Genomic DNA, 19630 nt, shown 5'->3' with positions numbered 1-19630 from the left:
GTGTGTTTTAAGTGCTTGAGTAACATCAGTTGCCCTGGTTTAAGAAAAAAGTCAAATATCATTGTACTATAAAGTTTCCTATACACCAAAACACAATGCCCATCCAATAAAAATAGAATTTGAGGGCTTCCCTGGTGGCACAGTGGTTGAGAATCTGCCTGCCAATGCAGGGGATACGGGTTCGAGCCCTGGTCTGGGAAGATCCCACATGCCGTGGAGCAATTAGGCCAGTGAGCCACAACTACTGAGCCTGCGCATCCGGAGCCTGTGCTCGGCAACAAGAGAGGACGCGATAGTGAGAGGCCCACACACTGCGATGAAGAGTAGCCCCCGCTTGCCACAACTAGAGAAAACTCTCGCACAGAAACAAAGACCCAACACAGCCATAAATAAATAAATAAATAAATAAATAAATAAATAAAACTTGACACCTCAAAAGTAAATTGGCTTCCTAAAGTACCACTTCAAAATCATATAACACTATTTTTAAAATTTAAATTTTTTTCAATTTTATGGAGATAAATTGACACATAACATTATATAAGATTAATGTGAACAACATAACAACTAGATATACATATATATTGTGAAATGTTTACCATGATAAATTTGGTTAACATTCATCACCTCATATAGGTACAATATTTTTCCTTGTGTTGAGAACTTTTAAGATCTATAACACTATTAGTAATACTACTTTGCATAACCCCCCAAATCAAAAAGGGTATCAAAATAGAAATTATAAGTTATATGGCAAGTAAAAGGAAAAAATTTCATATGAAATCCTATTATTTAAGATGACAGAAAATAAATACCTGACTTACAAAAAAAAATGAACTAAGAGAAAGTATAAAGAGAGAATTAGTCAAAAGAAAAGCTAAAATAAAAGAAATGGAAAACAAACAAAACCAGAAGAATAAATCAATAAAACAAAAAGCTGGTTATTACAAAGAATCAATTAATAGATTAAGGGAAAAAATTTAATGTTAGGGATGAGACAGAAAATAAAAACGTGTAAAAGAAAATAAAAGGGATTACATGAGAATTTCAAGTTATCTTCTATTACAGTAAATAAATTGAACAGCTAGAGAAATTGATGTTTTAGTGATAAAACATAAAGGATCATTTAAAAGTTGAAAATCGGGACTTCCCTGGTGGTGCAGTGGTTAAGAATCCACCTGCCAATGCAGGGGACACGGGTTCGAGCCCTGGTCCGGGAAGATCCCACATGTGCCCCACAGCTACTGAGCCCGAGTGCCACAACGACTGAAGCCCACGTGCTGAGCCAGTGCTCTGCAACAAGAGAAGCCACCACAATGAGAAGCCCATGCACCACAACAAACAACGAAGAGTAGCCCCTGCTCACCACAACTAGAGAAAGCCCATGCACAGCAATGAAGACCCAACACAGCCAAAAATAAATAAATAAATTTATTTTTTTTAAAAAGGTCGAATATAACAAGTACTATGGAAATTGCAAATTTACCATTAAGAAGAACTAGGCAGTTGGCTGTGACACAGGAAGAAGCATTCATGCTAATTGAGCCAAACCATATCTTGCAAAAGTCTAGTGCAAAATTTTATTCTTCCTCTATTAAGATCTTCTTGGGAACTATTATATAGGTACTTTTACTGGTTCCTTAAAGGAATTTACCATTTCATGGTTTCAAGAGCCTTTTCCCCAACACTGTATGATCACAGACCTGATATCAACTTCCTTTGTCAGTTGTTTGCAGGTTTCTGGAAGAATTTGAGTTCTTATGCCTTGTCCTTTATGTCCTCCCTAGGCGCAAAGTTCTTTACTGTCTACATATGTTGGGTATCCCTCAAACAAAAATGTATCACTTTTTGTGGAGCCCCAGAATGGATGCCCAGGGAAAATTTAGAAACCCAAGAGGAAGGATTGGAGTCTAGAGTGACAATGAGAAAATAAGGCAAATTTGAAAACAAAAGTAAATGAGTAGTTGGTATTAGAATGGACTGATGGGTGGAGAATCTAGATGTTAAAGGTTTAATCCTTGGAGGTTTCTGCAGAGGTGCAGGTTGGGCTATGGGGAGAAGGTCTCTGAGGGGCATTGTGGCCTCCAGGAGGCAATATGGAGAATGCATCTAGGGAACCAGCTCTAAGGTGCCCCCGGGACCAAACAAGCTTGAAAATACAGAAGGCATCTGGGGAAATAACACTAAGTTGAGAATTTAGCCCGAAAATCAGTGGGGGAGGAAATACACAAACTATAAAGTTTGTAGGAAGACCCTAAGGTAAAGAGTCTGGTATTTTTGAGTAACTGAAAGGCCAGGGAGGAGAGGGATCAGAGAGAAAGCATGGAGTGTGGAGTGAAATGAGTTTGGAGAAAGTAGGCAGGAATTAGATCATGCAGTGCATTATAAGTGGTGATGAGTATTTTGGACTGAATCCTACGGGCAGCTGGAAACTTCTAGGGGATTTCTAAGCAGGGGAGAGATGGGAATACAAGCCACCCCACCCCCTCGCTGTCCCCCAGAGCCAGGTGAACAAGGGGTGTCCCATGGGTGGCAGCTGCAAAAACCAGGCCACCAGACATAAAAAACTAAGTCACCAGCCGTGTGGTGGAGTAAAACTCCCCTCCAGGAGACACTGGTGCACTGGAGTGTAGCAGAGGGACGGCTTTAAGACAGTGCCTGCCCTCCAAGGTCTCTGAAAAGGATTAGAGTCAGCCCTTAGATGAATGTTTAGTTAGAGGCCTGCCCCTCAGATCGCAGTCATGATGGTTAGCTAATAGGCTTCCTTCACAGAAAGACCAAGCATTTGGGTCTGTTGCCTTTTGCTGTGTCCTGGGGGCGGTAGCTGTTTAAGAACTCTTTCTCTCTTGGCTACAATCCTGTGGGACCCAAGATCGTAAGCCCCACTGTCCTCCAGAGCCAGGCAGTGTAGAGGTGTCTCCTGGCAGCAGCCACAAATATCTGGGTGCCAGACAGAGGGGTATGAGCGCCTTTCTAGGTGACATCAGTTATTACAGTCCCACGGGACAGGAACGCAAACTCCCCTGGCCTCCAGAGCCAGGCAGTTAAGATGCACGCCTTTGGCAGCAGCCGCAAAGATCTGGGCAGCAGACGCATGTGAAAGGTCCCTTCCAGGAAAAACGGGTGCTCTGGAGCATGGCAAAGGGAGAGTGCAAAGATGGCACCCGCCAGTCTCTGTCGCTGGAGAGTATTCCAGCAGGCTCCCGGATGCATGTGTTAAATTAGATGCCTGCCCCTCAGGCTGATGCTTTAATACAAGCAGGTGAGCCTCCTTCACTTTATTTAATTTTTTAAAGTTTTATCTATACAATTTTTATTTTATATATATATATTTTTTTGCGGTACGCGGTCCTCTCACTGTTGTGGCCTCTCCCGTTGCGGAGAACAGGCTCCGGACGCGCAGGCTCAGCGGCCATGGCTCACGGGCCCAGCCGCTCCGCGGCATGTGGGATCTTCCCGGACCGGGGCACGAACCTGTGTCCCCTGCATCGGCAGGCGGACTCTCAACCACTGCGCCACCAGGGAAGCCCTTATTTTATATTTTTTAATTACAATGTTTTCCTCCAAGTTTATTGAGATGTAATTGACATACAGCACTGTATAAGTGTACAGCATAATGATGTAACTTACATCATGAAATGGTTACCACAATAAGTTTACTAAACATCCATCTCGTAAAGATACAATATTAAGCAATTAGAAAAAATTATATTTTCCTTGTGATGAGACCTCGGGATTTAATCTCTTAACGACTTTCATATATAACACACAGCAGTGTTAATTATATTTATCCTGTGGTACACTACATCCCTGTATTTATTTATCATAAAACTGGAAGTTTGTACTTTGTGACTACCTTCATCCCTCCCTGCAACCCTGCCTGCGGTAAACACAAATCTGATCTCGTGTTCTGTTTGTTTCTTTGTTTGTCTGTTTGTTTTGAGGTATAATTGACCAACAACGCTATATTAGTTCCTGGTATATAGCACAGTGATTCCATATTTCTATACATTTCAAAATGATCACCATGGTAAGTCTACTAACCTTCTGTCACCATACAAAGACATTACATGATTATTGACTATATACTCCACAGAGTACATGTCATACCCATGAGTCATTAATTCTGTAACTGGAAGTTTCTACCTCTCAATCTCTCCTCCCCTGCCTCCCCTCTGGCAACCATCTGTTCTTTGTATCTATGACTATGTTTCTATTTCGTTATGTTTGTTCATTTGTCTTGATTTTTATTTTTTAAATAAATTTATTTATTGTATTAATTTTATTTTTGGCTGCATTGGGTCTTCATTGCTGTGCACGGGCTTTCTCTAGTTGCAGCGGGCAGGGGCTACTCTTCATTGCAGTGCGTGAGCTTCTTATTGTGATGGCTTCTCTTTGTTGCAGAGCATAGGATCTAGACACGCAGGCTTTAGTAGCTGTGGCAAGCAGGCTCAGTAGTTGTGACACACGGTATTAGTTGCTCTGCGACATGTTGGATCTTCCCAGACCAAGGCTCGAACCCATGTCCCCTGCATTGGCAGACAGATTCTTAACCACTGTGCCAACAGGGAAGCCCTGTCTTGATTTTTAGATTTCACATAAAAGTGAAATCATATATATTTGTCTCTCTCTGGTTGACTTATTTCACTGAGCATAATACCCCCTAAGCCCATTCATGTTGCCACAAATGACAATATTTCATTCTTTTTTATGGCTGAGTAATATTTTACTTTATAGATATATTGTATTGTGTGTATATATATATAAAATACATACCACATTTATATATAAATACCTATACATAAATACCAATATATATAAAAATACACACACACGCACACACACACACACATATATATATACACACACACACACATATATATCACATCGTCTTTTTCTATTCATCTATGGATGGACCCTTAGGTTGCTCCCATATCTTGGCTATTGTAAATAATGCTGCAATGAACATTGGGGTACATATATCTTTTCAAATTAGTATTTTCATTTTCTTTGGAAAAGTAACCAGGAAGGGAACTGCTGGATTGTATGGTAGTCCTATTTTTCATTTTTTGAAGAACCTCCATACTCTTTTCCATAGTGGCTGCACCAATTTACATTCCCACTAACAGTGCACGAGGGTTCCCTTTTCTCCACATCTTGCCAACACTTGTTATTTGTTGTCTTTTTGATGATAGCCATTCTGACAAGTGTGGAATATCCCTAATGATTAGTGATGTTGTAAACCTGAAACTAATAGAATGTTATATGTCAATTATACATCAATACAAATTATTTAAAATGTACTGGTGCAAGGGGCAACATCATCTTTAAGGAGTTCAGTTGAGTTCCTCATCTGTAGAACAGTCTGATGATACATTGTCACAGACCAGTGTTTGTTAAGAGCTCTGAGGATAATGAGTTCTCCCAAGTAACAGATGTCAGGGGCTGCACTTAAGAGCCTGAAACTACAGGACCAGAATTAGCATCAAAATTGCCAATATTGGAGGGGCTGCTGAAGTGATTTACCTTTCACCTAAGGACTTCTGAGGTGCTAACAGACAATGTCATTCTAAGACAAACAGATGAGTAGCCAGAGAGTGCTGCTTAACATCTATAATCAGAAGAAGGCAAAGTTGGGGGAGCAGGAGACTGAGAATGGTCGCACCAAAAAAAAAAAAAAAATAGTGATGCCTGCTCAGTTCATGTGGCAAAGCTAATTTTCAAATACAGAATCTGTTGACTAAAGAGATCACTGTGCTCCTAGGAGGAAGGACATATTAACATCATGACAAATAGATTATGTAGTGATTCTCCCAGTCCTTTCCCCAAGAAACCTACAACCATTTCCTTGGGAGACAATATGGTAGGGATAGAGAAACAACTAGAATTGAGAAGATTATTGGACACAGTGTCTTCACTGATATTGCTGCTCAGACTCCAAAGCATTTTCATGGACCCTGAAATAGTGGGAGCTTATGACATCAGGAAATAAGTGGAGTCCTAGCTGGCATACATTTTACAATGTGTTCAGTGGTCTGCAGTCCAACCCAGTGGTCATTGCCTCCAAGTCCCCAGGTATATAATTGGGATTGGTATCTTAGGCAGTGGGGATAATGTCCTTCTAAGGTCCTTGGCATGTGGAATAAGAGCTATCATTGTCACTGTGCGGGTGGAAGCCTCTTAAACATCCTTCTGGCCCTGGCCAAGATAGTGAATCGAAGTCAATATTGTGTTCACAGTGGGAAGATGGACACAAGGGTCACCATTAAAGACAAAAAGAGGCAGCAGTGGTTGTACATATCATATCTCCATTGAAATCACCAGTCTGGCCCTAACAGAAACCTAATCAATCCTAATGAGTGATTGTAGACAACCAACTCTCCCAAAGAGAATGTCTCATTGTGGCTGCTGGATCAGAAATACTATCATTCCTAGAGGATATTTAAATGACCTCAGGTGCCTGGCATGCAGCCATTGATTTGGTAAACTTGTTAATTTCTATTTTGAACAGAAAAGAGTATTAAAAAAAAGGTAGCATTCATGTGGCATGGATAATCATATTTGTGTACTTGCCTCCAGGGCCATGTTCACCTTCTTGCATCTGGCATAATATTATCTGAACAGATCTAGAGTCTCAGAACCTGCAGAAGACATCGTACTGATTCATTATATCAAGAGCATCACGCTGATGGGACCAGGCGAACATGAGTTGGCTAGTTCATTAGAGGTCTTATAAGGAGATACACACTCCAAGCTTAAGAGATAAACCTTACAAAGATTCAGGGACAGTTCACATTACTGGAGTATTTAGGGTTACAGTGGTGTAGGTCATGTTCAGGCATACCCCGAGTTTAAGGGAAATTGCTTCATGGTGCCTTCCCTACCACAAGGAATGTGATGGCTGATATATATGTCGCTTTGGGTTATTGAAGCAAACATTTCACACCTATGAATACGAGCTGGATGATAATGAAGTGGGAACACAAGGCAAGAAAGGGCCTTGCTTTCTTGCTAGCCTGTGTAAGCAGAAGCCATAATTTGGGCCATAAAGTCTGGCACGGCTGATGTCTTTGACCCTGTGGAAAACTGGTGGTAGGGGTGAAGATGTGGTGTGGAATCTGTGGCAGGCCCCAAAGGAGAATCACAACGTAGGCCATAGGGTTTTGAAACAAGGCCATGCCATCTATGTCATGGAGACTATGAAGAAACAGCTCTCAGTGCGTTAGGGGAACCTGAGCAAAGTGAGCTTTTAGTCCATGTGGCCCCATATGAGCACGTGTCCTGAATCATTGTGTATCAGCTAGGTTTCTCTGGGCCTGGCAATCCATAAAATCAGATGGATCTGGCAGCAATTCACAGAAAACTCAAAATAGAACATCCAATACCAAGCTCATACAAGAGGAGAAGACATGTGTACGTTGTATGAGCAGGTATTTGAAGTCATCATATCACTCACCATGGTTTCACCAGTCACTTCACTCACCTTCCATATATGCCCACATGGGGGTTTTGTTCAGTCAGCTAAATGAGGAATAAAATGCCTGACTTTGGTGTATGGATGGGTAGGCTTGGTATGTGGGTTCAAACCAAACATGGAAGATGACTGCATAACATTCCTCTTCAAGGATGACTCTAAAAAGAGAGAAATAAAAAATCATATTATTGGGCAGTTTTATGCCTAGTACCTTGATCGTCTACCCTATGTGGAAGGTTTCTAATTAGACTACTTCAGGTGGCGAAGAGCCTGATGAGCTGGTCAGGGCCTGGAATAAAAAGGACTAGAGCATCAGAGAAAAGGTGTTCTGCGATAGAGCTCTGTGGCTGCTCATATAGCTTTAGTCAGGAAGTGTGAAGATTTTCTTTTTTAAGTATAGTTGATTTACAATATTGTATTAGTTTCATTTGTATAGCAAAATGATTCAGATATATATCTCTCTATAACTGTATCTCTCTATCGCTATACAATGCAGATTATTTTCCATTATAGGTTTTTAGAAGATATTGAATAGATTTCCCTGTGCTATACAATAAATCCTTTTTGTTTATCTATTTTGTGTACAGCAGTTTGTATCTCTTAATCCCAAACTCCTAATTTATCCCCCTATTCCCACCCTTCCCCCTTTGGTAACCGTACATTTGTTTTCTATGTCTGTGAGTCTGTTTCTGTTTTGTATATAGATTCATTTGTATTATTTTTTAGACTCCACGTATAAGTGATATCATATAACATTTGTCTTTCTCTGTCTGATGTACTTAGTGTGATATTCTTTAGTTCCATCCATGTTGTTGCAAATGGCAGTATTTCATTTTTTATGGCTGACTACGATTCCAGTGTGTGCACGTGTGTGTGTGTGTGTGTGTGTGTGTGTGTGTATATATATATATATATATATATATTACATCTTCTTAAACCAATTATCTGTAGATGGGCACATGGGTTGTTTCCATGTCTTGGCTATTGTAAATAGTGCTGCTATGAACATCGGGTTGAGTGTATATTTTTGACTTAGTGTTTTTGGTTTTTGCGGGTATATACCCAGGAGTGGAATTGCTGAATCTTATGGTAGTTCTATTTTTTTTTTTTTTTTCAGTACGCAGGCCTCTCACTGTTGTGGCCTCTCCCGTTGTGGAGCAACAGGCTCCGGATGCGCAGGCTCAGAGGCCATGGCTCATGGGCCCAGCTGCTCTGCGGCATGTAGGATATTCCCAGACTGGGGCACAAACCCGTGTCCCCTGCATCGGCAGGCGGACTCTCAACAACTGCGCCACCAGGGAAGCCCTATTTTTAGATTTTTAAGGAACATCCATACTGCTTTCCATGGTGACTGCACCAATTTACATTCCCATTAATAGTGTACGAGAGTTCTGTTTCTCCCACATCTTCTCCAGCATTTATAATGTGCAGATTTTTGATATAGCTATTCTGACATTTGTGAGGTGATACCTCACTGTGGTTTTGACTTGCATTTCTCTAATAATTAGTGATGTTGAGCATCTTTTCATGTGCCTGTTGGCCATCTGCATGTCTTCTATGGAGAAATGTCCATGTTGGTCTTCTGCCCATTTTTGATTGGATTTTTGTAACACAGGTTCATGCCTATCAAGAAGCATCCATCCTGGAAAAGGTCTTGAACAACCAGGCAGAGAAAATGACTCGGCCAATCAACATTAGACAATCTTCACCGTTGACCCACCATGGAACTGGCACAATGGGCACATGAACAGAGTGGCCATGGTGGCAGACGTAGTGGCTACACTGAGCTCAATAGCATAGACTCCCACTTGCCAAGAAAGTCAGTCCAGGTACTACCGTCTCTAAATGTCCAACTTGCCAACAACAAAGATCATTGCTGAAGTCCTGAGAAGTCATTATTTCTCAAGAAGACCTAGCAGTTAATTGGTGGGAAGTCAACTACCGTGGGCCCCTTCCAATCTGGAAGGGCCAGCATTTGGTCCTCGCAAGAATAGATAGCAATTCTAGATGTGATAAGTAGCCTTTTGTGCCTGCAGAGCCACAGCCAGCATCAGTATTGGGGGCTTGCTTATGAAATGTGTGATCTTTAACCATGGAATCCCACGTGGCTTAGGATGTGAACAGAGACCTCAGCCTTCAGTGAATGAGGTAAAGGAATGGGCCCATCCCAATGGAATCCATTGTTTGCACCACATCAAATATTCACTGGCAACCACCCGCACACTGCACTGCAATGAGCTACTGAAGGCACGGCCGAAACATCAGCTCAGAAACAATATCCTGGAAGGATAGAGTGCCATCCTTCAGGGTACAGTGTGTATGTTCAATCAAAGACTGCTACATGGTACTGTATATCCATTATGAGGACTATATGGGACCGGGAAGCAAGGAGTAGAAGTTGGGTGGCCCTACTTACCATGACTCTTAATGATCCACTGGTGGTTTTTCTCCTTGTCCTCCCAGCAACTGTGTATTCTCCAGGGCTGTAGGTAGGTCTTGGTCTACAGAGAATGCACTTTTGCCAGGGATACAGCATGAATGCCATGGAACTGCAAGGTACAGTGGCCATCAAGGCCCCTCAGTCATCATATGTCCAAAGACTAGCTTGTGAGAGCAGGAGTCACCATTATGGATGGAGTCATTGACCCGGAGTAGCAGGGGAGTTAAGGCTGCTATTCCTCAGTAGAGACTTGGAGGATTACCTTTGGAACCCAGGTGATACTCTTGCCAGACTCCTGGAACTCCCTTGCTTGGGCAATGGTAACTGGAATGGACTTTTGCAACAATCTTGGCCTGAGAGGTCTCAGACTCCTTGAGGATAAAGATGCAAAATTTTTTAACAAACAATATAGAGAGTCTCCTGTTTTTCCTGTATGTTGTACTCTTCCCCATCTACTTTCTCCTTTCTTATATTCATACCCCATGAGTATCTAAAACTACCACAAGGCTTGCAGAAACAGTTCTCAGCAATAGTGTTCTGTTGGTTATCGGGACTCCTTCAAGGGGCAGGGTAACAGGAAAGAGCCTCATACACTCGTCTTGGTTAAAGGTGAAACTGCTGCTAAAGTTAAAATATAGGACAGTTCCTCCGATTCTTCCTCTTACAGAAACCCTGAGCCTGCTTCAGCTGTGAAGCCACCTGGTCTGCCATTGTTCTCTGATACGCCTCAACTCAATGAAGATTTACCCTCTATTGGAGTCACATAAATCTTAAAAAAAAATAATGTGGTGCCATTGCTTGGGGAGAGGGTAGAAAAATTTCCAACACTGCCTGATGGGGTCAAAAACAGAACCGATCAAAGAACCCTAATTTTCTTTGGTGTGGAGGTAAGTCCTCCTCCTGTTCTCATTTTTTTTTTTGTTTTTGTTTGTTTATTTGTTTTTTCATAGTTTGGAGTTGCAGGGCTGTGGATCTCTTGAAGGTCAAACTTTTGTCAGACTGAGGTCAGTATTCTTCTTTTGCTTTCTGGAGATCTTTGGACGAGCAGAAACGTAGGCATTTTTCCTGAGGTAGGTCATGTCCCTCTTTCTACCTCAGACTTCTTTTACCTGAGAAAACTCCTATTTTACCCAAACTGCTGGTCAGATTTGCTCTAGAAATATGGTCTGCCAGAAAGACCCTTACTCTGTCAACTTCTTCTCAAAGTAGCATGTGTTCATTGAGTACCATCTCAAATTTAGTGGCCCTGTAGTTTCTTGGGTGCGTCAGACTTGTGAGTGTGGCACCTTAGAAGAAAGGGCATTAGAATAGCCATCGCACCATGGGCAGCCTACCTCAGTTGGTACAAAGAAGACAAGAAAGGAAATACATTAAACAGATTCCAATATTTTGAGGCCTCTTTAAACGTCAACCTTCTTCTCCTCTCAAAGCCTTTGACCTTCTCTCTACCTCTGTTTATGTCTCTCATAACCCCACTCCTTCCTAACATCCTTACTAGCCTGATCTCTCCTTTCTTTTAAGCTCCCTTGCTTTTCTGCCCTTGTTTGATTGGGAGTAATCCAACCATGTTAATTAGGCTATACTTAATCTATCTCACAGGTCTGGCACCAGTTAGAAGCTGCTTTTTAGGAATATTCATCTTAGGCCTTAACATGAGACAGCCACCTTTCCAAAAAGTGTGGCCTAAACCTGAAACATCAAATGTTATTTAGAAGTACAAAATGGACTGACAGACCACATGCATCCTCACAGTGCCCAATTCTGAGGACTTCCAAGCAAAAGATGCTGGAAGCATTGCTGTTGCCCTTGTTTACACTGCACATTTGGTATCCATGATTTCCTTTTTCCTACAAGTGCCCCTCAGATATCCTATAATTTTAAGGGATCTATCAACAGTCAAAGATAATATTAATGACAAGTTGAAAAGGAGGGAGAGTTTCCATTACACCCAAAAGGAGGGGAGAAGTGGCTGTTTGATTACAGTGTCTATCTTCTGAACAAAAATATAGCACAGCTAAGATATCAACATGGACTAGGGACTCCAGACTTGAGGCAAACCCTCCCCAACCTGAAAAACTTCATGGAGCACGGACTAGTGGTCAGGTGCGACAGACATCACACCTCCAGTGCAACCCCTGTTCCAAAGATACAAAGCTCCATATTTGGGGGTGCAGATGTAGGCTTTTCTGGGGGATCCCTTCACCGGACAAAGGACACCAGAAACGGGCTAGCTCAGGGAATGAGAGACGCGAGTACAAAACCCCTCCCTCCAGTTAGAACTCGGTATTTGCCCAGCCTGTGACCACCATCCCCTCCATGGGAGAATCTGAAAGATAATGTCTCTGTCTTCCTCCTTAGACACCTCCAAAGAAAACAAGAAAAAAGGGGTAGATCTGGGAGACAGATTACATGTAGGCCAAGTGAGTGTGAACACTAGCCAGGAACAGGGACAAGCCCTCTCGGGGTCTCCAGCCAGTCAGCGGCACCCTCCTGCCCAGCGAGCAGGCCGGCTCCTCCAGCACCCTGCTTCTGGAGACGGGGGTGGGAGGGGATTTCCACCCTGGGTCTGAAGCCGAGCTCTGCTGTGCCATGGAGCAAGGGGAAGAGTTCATCTGTATGAAAGCCCCAGGCTTCACCTCAGGCAACCAGCTGAAAGCATTTAACTGCATCCCCGTGGACAGTGCCGGGGCAGTGGAGGGTGATGAACAAGTTCTGGGAGAATTTGAAGAGTTCTCCCCAAGGATCTATGCACTGAATGAAAACATATCCGGCTTCCACTGGCCATGCAGGAGTTCTGATAAGTGAAGCGAGAGGACAGACAGTAGGACCAGCGTAGAGTCACTGCTTGAAATGAGGATAAAGCTGCACTGGTCACCCTTTGTAATAATTATGACACAAAATGAATATTAATGAAGGGTATTCCTCAGAAATATAGACTTTGTGAATCGAGGAGGAACTCAGGATCACTGTGTATCAGGGCCAAAGTTAGATTTTGCTTTCAAGATTTGCTTTTCAGGCCTGACAATTGTTTAAAGGCAAAAGTCACTCTCTAGCTCGAGTCACTTTATAGGCATTTGTCTGCTTTTATATTTACACTTCTATGTTATCCTCAGAGGGAAGATGATAATATATAAATAATATAGTGAACTCGCTTTTAGTTTCTCATGAGCATTTGCCCTCACCACAGTTTATGAAACTTTGGGGAAATCGAATATTCAGTAAAGGTCTCCAGGATCTTTGGCCATCCATTAAGTTGACGAATAAGAAGAACAATGTTCTACTTATACACAGGCCCACCTGCCCCCGCCCCTGCCCCCAGGCTCCACAGTCAACCTAGCTGTCGTCCCATCTGCACAGTAGATGCTTGTGCATCCTGAGCGACTGAGAACACCACATTCACTTGTTCTTTAATGCCCTCACCATGAACTTCCAGCTCTTCCAGTCAGCCATACCCTTGATGCAGCCCTCAGATTAGATGAAAAACCTCACCTCTGGTGGATCCCAGGGGACCCCCAAGGACCACAAGGTTACTATAGTCAGATGGCATCCAGTTCCACCTGGGAGTCAAAGTTTTATGTGTGCAGATGCTGTTGTCAAAAGCTGGGTGTGTTTTCTGGTAATGCACTCATCATATAGAAATCCCTATATGCAAATCCCGTGTTAATTTATCACATTTCAGTTGGAAAGGAAGGCATTGTATATGATGAAATATATGTGGAGAGTCAGGCTGTCCAATGTGCAAACCGCAAGGCAGTTGAGGTAGTTGGATTAAGAGACTAGATGAGGCATAGAATACTACTGGTATGTGTGCAATGGAAGAAATATTAAGTTATGTTTTTGAGGTCCATTTTCATTCCTGGAGCTCAGATTTCATTTGCTATTGCTATGTACTTTATATACCCAAGGACATTGCCTCAGGGTTGCAAGCTCTTTAAGGAAATTTTGTGCTTATATCCATGTATTGTATAGAAGAACACAAATTGAGTTTTCCTCAAAAAAAAAAAAAAGCAGTCCAAGATTTTAGAGATAGCATAATAACCAAAGAGAAAATCACATACACTCAAATGTATGAGACTATAAATTACATAGCTTGAGAGAAAAGAAAGTCCTTCACAGATACAAACAGATCCATAATGATACCAGCAGTTAATGGAAAAATGGAAGTAAGAGAGAAAAAAGGCTACAGGGACCACGGTTATCATTCTTTGGCAAATGGACTGCTCAATTCGAAACCAAAGTGCTCTACTTCTGGGAAGACACAGTTTAGTTTCAACAAGTCCCTTTGGATCAGCAAGAAATAACAGTGTTGGAGATTGGTTCAAGATGGTAGAGAAGGATGTGCGCTCATTTCCTCTTGTGAGAGCAATGGAATCACAACTAACTGCTGAACAATCATCGACAGGAAGACACCGAAACTCACCAAAAAAGATACCCCACATCCAAAGACAAAGGAGAAGTCACAATGACACATTAGGAGGGGTGCAATCACAATAAAATCAAATCCCATAACTGCTGGATGGGTGACTCACAAACTGGAGAACACTTATACCACAGAAGTCCACCAACTGGAGTGAAGGTTCTGGGCCCTACGTTAGGCCTCCCAACCTGGGGGTCCGGCAACGGGAAGAGGAATTCCTAGAGAATCAGACGTTGAAGGCTAGCAGGATTTGATAGAAGGACTTTGACAGGACTGGGGGAAACAGAGACTCCACTCGTGGAGGGCACACACAAAGTAGTGTGCACATCGGGACCCAGGGGAAGGAGCAGTGACCACATAGGAGACTGAACCAGACCTACCTGCTAGTGTTGGAGGGTCTCCTGCAGCAGTGTGTGGTGGCTGTGGCTCACTATGAGGACAAGGACATTGGCAGCAGAAGTTCTGGGAAGTACTCCTTGGCTTGAGCCCTACGAGAGTCCACCATTAGCCCCACCAAAGAGCCTGGTAGGCTCCAGTGTTGGGTCACCTCAAGCCAAACAACCAACAGGGAGGGAACCCAGCCCAACCTATCAGCAGACAAGCAGATTAAAGTTTTACTGAGCTCTGCCCACCAGAGCAACAGCCAGCTCTACCCACCACGCATCCCTCCCATCAGGAAACCTACACAAGCCTCTTAGATAGCCTCATCCACCAGAGGGCAGACAGCAGAAGCAAGAACTAGAATCCTGCAGCCTGCAGAACAAAAACCACATTTCACAGAAAGATAGACAAGATGAAAAGGCACAGGGCTATGTACCAGATGAAGGAACAAGATAAAACCCCAGAAAAAGAACTAAATGAAGTGAAGATAGGCAAAATTCCAGAAAAAGAATTCAGAATAATGATAGTGAAGGTGAGCCAGGTTCTTGGAAAAAGAATGGAGATAAAGATCGAGAAGATGCAAAAAATGTTTAACAAAGACCTAGAAGAATTAAAGAACAAACAAACTGATGAACAATACAATAACTGAAATGAAAAATACACCAGAAGGAATCAATAGCAGAATAACTGAGGTAGAAGAACGGATAAGTGACCTGGAAGACAGAATGGTAGAATTCACTGCCGTGGAACACAATAAAGAAAAAAGAATGAAAAGAAATGAAGACAGCCTAAGAGACTTCTGGGACAATAGTAAACACAACAATATTCGCATTATAGGGGTCCCAGAAGGAGAACAGAGAGAGAAAGGACATGAGAAAATATTTGAAGAGATTATAGTGGAAAATTTCCCTAACATGAGAAAGGAAATAGCCACCCAAGTCCAGGAAGTGCAGAGTCCCAGGCAGGATAAACCCAAGGAGGAACACACTGAGACACATAGTAATCAAAGTGACAAAAATTAAAGACAAAGAAAAAATATTGAGAGCAACAAGGGAAAAAGGACAAACAACATACAAGGCAATTCCCATAAGGTTAACAGATGTTTTCTCAGCAGAAACTCTACAAGCCAGAAGGGAGTGGCATGACATATTTAAAGTGATGAAAGGGAAGAACCTACAACCAAGATTACTCTACCCCACAAGGATCTCATTCAGATTCGATGGAGAAATCAAAAGCTTTACAGACAAGCAAAAGCTAAGAGAATTCAGCACCACCAAACCAGCTCTACAACAAATGCTAAAGGAACTTCTCTAAGTGGGAAACACAAGAGAAGAAAAGGACCTACAAAAACAAATGCATAACAGTTAAGAAAATTGTAATAGAAACACACATATCGATAATCACCTTAAACGTGAATAGATTAAATGCTCCAACCAAAAGACACAAGCTCACTGAATGGATACAAAAACAAGACCCATATATATACGCTGTCAACAAGAGACCCACTTCACACCTAGGGCCTCATACAGACTGAAGGTGAGGGGATGGAAAAAGATATTCCATGCAAATGGAAATCAAAAGAAAGCTGGAGTAGAAATACTCATATCAGATAAAATAGACTTTAAAATAAAGAATGTTACAAGAGACAAGGAAGGACACTACATAATGATCAAGGGATCAATGCAAGAAGAAGATATAACAATAACAAATATTTATGCACCCAACATAGGAGCACCTCAATATATAAGGCAACTGCTAACAGCTATGAAAGAGGAAATCGACAGTAACATAATAATACTGGGGGACTTTAACACCTCATTTACAATTAGGGACAGGTCATCCAAACAAAATTATATAGAAACACAAGCTTTCAATGACACAATACACCAGATAGATTTAATTGATATTTATAGGACAGTCCATCCAAAAACAGCAGATTACACTTTCTTCTCAAGTGCATACGGAACATTCTCCAGGATAGATCACATCTTAGGTCACAAATCAAACCTCAGTAAATTTAAGAAAATTGAAATCATCTCAAGCATCTTTTCTGACAACAATGCTATGAGATTAGAAATCAATTACAGAGAAAAAAAAGTAAAAAAAAAACAACAACACATGGAGGCTAAACAATATATTACTAAATAAGCAAGAGATCACTGAAATCAAAGAGGAAATAAAAACATACCTAGAGACAAGTGACAACGAAAACACAACGATCCAAAACCTATGGGATGCAGCAAAAACAATTCTAAGAGGGAAGTTTATAGCAATACAAGCCTACCTCAAGAAACAAGAAAAATCTCAAATAAAGAATTTAACCTTACACCTACAGGAAGTAGAGAAAGAAGAACAAACAAAATCCAAAATTACTAGAAGGAAGGGAATCATAAAGATCAGAGCAGAAATAAATGAAATAGAAACAAAGAAAACAATAGCAAAGATCAATAAAACTAAAAGTTGGTTCTTTGAGAAGATAAACAAAATTGATAAACCATTAGCCAGACTCATCAAGAAAAAGAGGGAGGCACAGTGGTTCCCTAGTGGTGCAGTGGTTGAGAGTTCGCCTGCTGATGCAGGGGACACGGGTTCGTGCCCCAGTCCGGGAAGATCCCACATGCCGCAGAGCGGCTGGGCCCGTGAGCCACGGCCGCTGAGCCTGCGCGTCTGGAGCCTGTGCTCCGCAACGGGAGAGGCCACAACAGTGAGAGGCCCGCGTACCGCAAAAACAAAAAAAAAAAAAGAGGGAGAGAGCACAAATTAATAAAATTAGAAATGAAAAAGGAGAAGTTACAACAGACATGGCAGAAATACAAATTATCCTAAAAGACTACTACAAGCAACTCTATGCCAATAAAATGGACAACCTGGAAGAAATGGACAAATTCTTAAAAAGGTATAACCTACCAAGACTGAACCAGGAAGAAATAGAAAATATGAATACCCCAATCACAAGTAAGGAAATTGAAACTGTGATTAAAAATCTTCTGACAAACAAAAGTCCAGGACCAGATGGCTTCACAGGTGAATTCTTTCAAACATTTAGAGAAGAGCTAACACCCATCCTTCTCAAACTCTTCCAAAGATTGCAGAGGAAGTAACACTCCCAAACTCATTCTATGATGCCACCATCACCCTGATCCCAAAACCAGACAAGGATACTAAAAAATAAAGAAAATTACAGACCAATATCAGTGATGAATGTAGATGCAAATATCCTCAACAAAATACTAGCAAACAGAATCCAACAACATATTAAAAGGATCATACATCATGATCAAGTGGGATTTATCCCAGGGATGCAAGGATTCTACAATATACGCAAATCAATCAATGTGATACATCATATTAATAAATTGAAAAATAAAAACCATATGATCGTCTCAACAGATGCAGAAAAACCTTTTGACAAAACTTAACACCTATTTATGCTAAACACTCTCCAGAAAGTGGACATAGTGAGAACCTACCTCAACACAATAAAGACCATATATGACAAACCCACAGCAAACATCATTCTCAATGGTGAAAAACTGAATGCATTTACTCTAAGATCAGGAACAGGACAAGGATGTCCACTCTCACCAATATAATTCAACATAGTTTTGGAAGTCGTAGCCACAGCAATCAGAGAAGGAAAAGAAATAAAAGGAATTCAAATTGGAAAAGAAGAAGTAAAACTGTCACTATTTGCAGATGACATGATACTATACACAGAGAATCCTAAAGATGCCACCAGAAAACTACTAGATCTAATCAATGAATTTGGTAACGTTGTGGGATACAAAATTAACGCACAGAAATCTCTTGCATTCCTATACACTAATGATGAAAACTCTGAAAGAGAAATTAAGGAAATACTCCCATTTACCATTGCAACAAAAAGAATAAAATACCTAGGAATAAACCTACCTAGGGAGACAAAAGACCTGTATGCAGAAAACTATAAACACTGATGAAAGAAATTAAAGATGATACCAACAGATGGAGAGATATACCATGTTCTTGGATTGGAAGAATCAATATTGTGAAAGTGACTATACCACCCAAAGCAATCTACAGACTCAGTGCAATCCCTATCAAATTACCAATGACATTTTTTACAGAACTAGAACAAAAAATCTTAAAATTTGTATGCAGATACAAAAGACCCCGAATAGCCAAAGCAGTCTTGAGGGAAAAACAATGGACCTGGAGGAATCAGACTCCCTGACTTCAGACTATACTACAAAGCTACAGTAATCAAGACAATATGGTACTGGCACAAAGACAGAAATATAGATACAGAACAGGACAGAAAGCCCAAAGATAAATCCACACACCTATGGTCAACTAATCTATGAAAAAGGAGGCAAGGATATACAATGAAGAAAAGACAGTCTCGTTAACAAGTGGTGCTGGGAAAACTGGACAGCTACATGTAAAATAATGAAATTAGAATACTCTCTAACACCATACACAAAAATAAACTCAAAATGGATTTGAGACCTAAATGTAAGAGTGGACACTATAAAACTCTTAGAGGAAAACATAGGAAGAACACTCGTTGACATAAATCACAGCAAGACCTTTTTTGATCCACCTCCTAGAGAAATGGAAATAAAAACAAAAATAAACAAATGGTACCTAATGAAACTTAAAAGCTTTTGTAAAGCTAAGGAAACCATAAACAAGATGAAAAGACAACCCTCAGAATGGGAGAAAATATTTGCAAATGAATCAACGGACAAAGGATTAATCTCTAAAATATATAAACAGCTCATGCAGCTCAATGTTAAAAACACAAATAACCCAATCAAAAAATGGGCAGAAGACCTAAATAGACACTTCTCCAAAGAAGATATACAGATGGCCATGAAGCACATGAAAAGCTGCTCAACATCACTAATTATTAGAGAAATGTAAATCAAAACTACAA

At 41.2% G+C, this 19630-nt stretch overlaps 1 pseudogene; it reads left to right on the top strand.

The window, feature by feature from the left end:
* Positions 1–11671: 11671 nt before the first annotated feature.
* LOC132529723 (UV radiation resistance-associated gene protein-like) lies at positions 11672–12744 on the top strand (annotated as a pseudogene).
* Positions 12745–19630: the final 6886 nt, after the last annotated feature.

The sequence above is a fragment of the Lagenorhynchus albirostris genome, chromosome 1, assembly GCF_949774975.1.
Source record: "Lagenorhynchus albirostris chromosome 1, mLagAlb1.1, whole genome shotgun sequence".
NCBI lineage: Eukaryota > Metazoa > Chordata > Mammalia > Artiodactyla > Delphinidae > Lagenorhynchus > Lagenorhynchus albirostris.
This window is presented reverse-complemented; position numbering and strand designations above follow the sequence as displayed.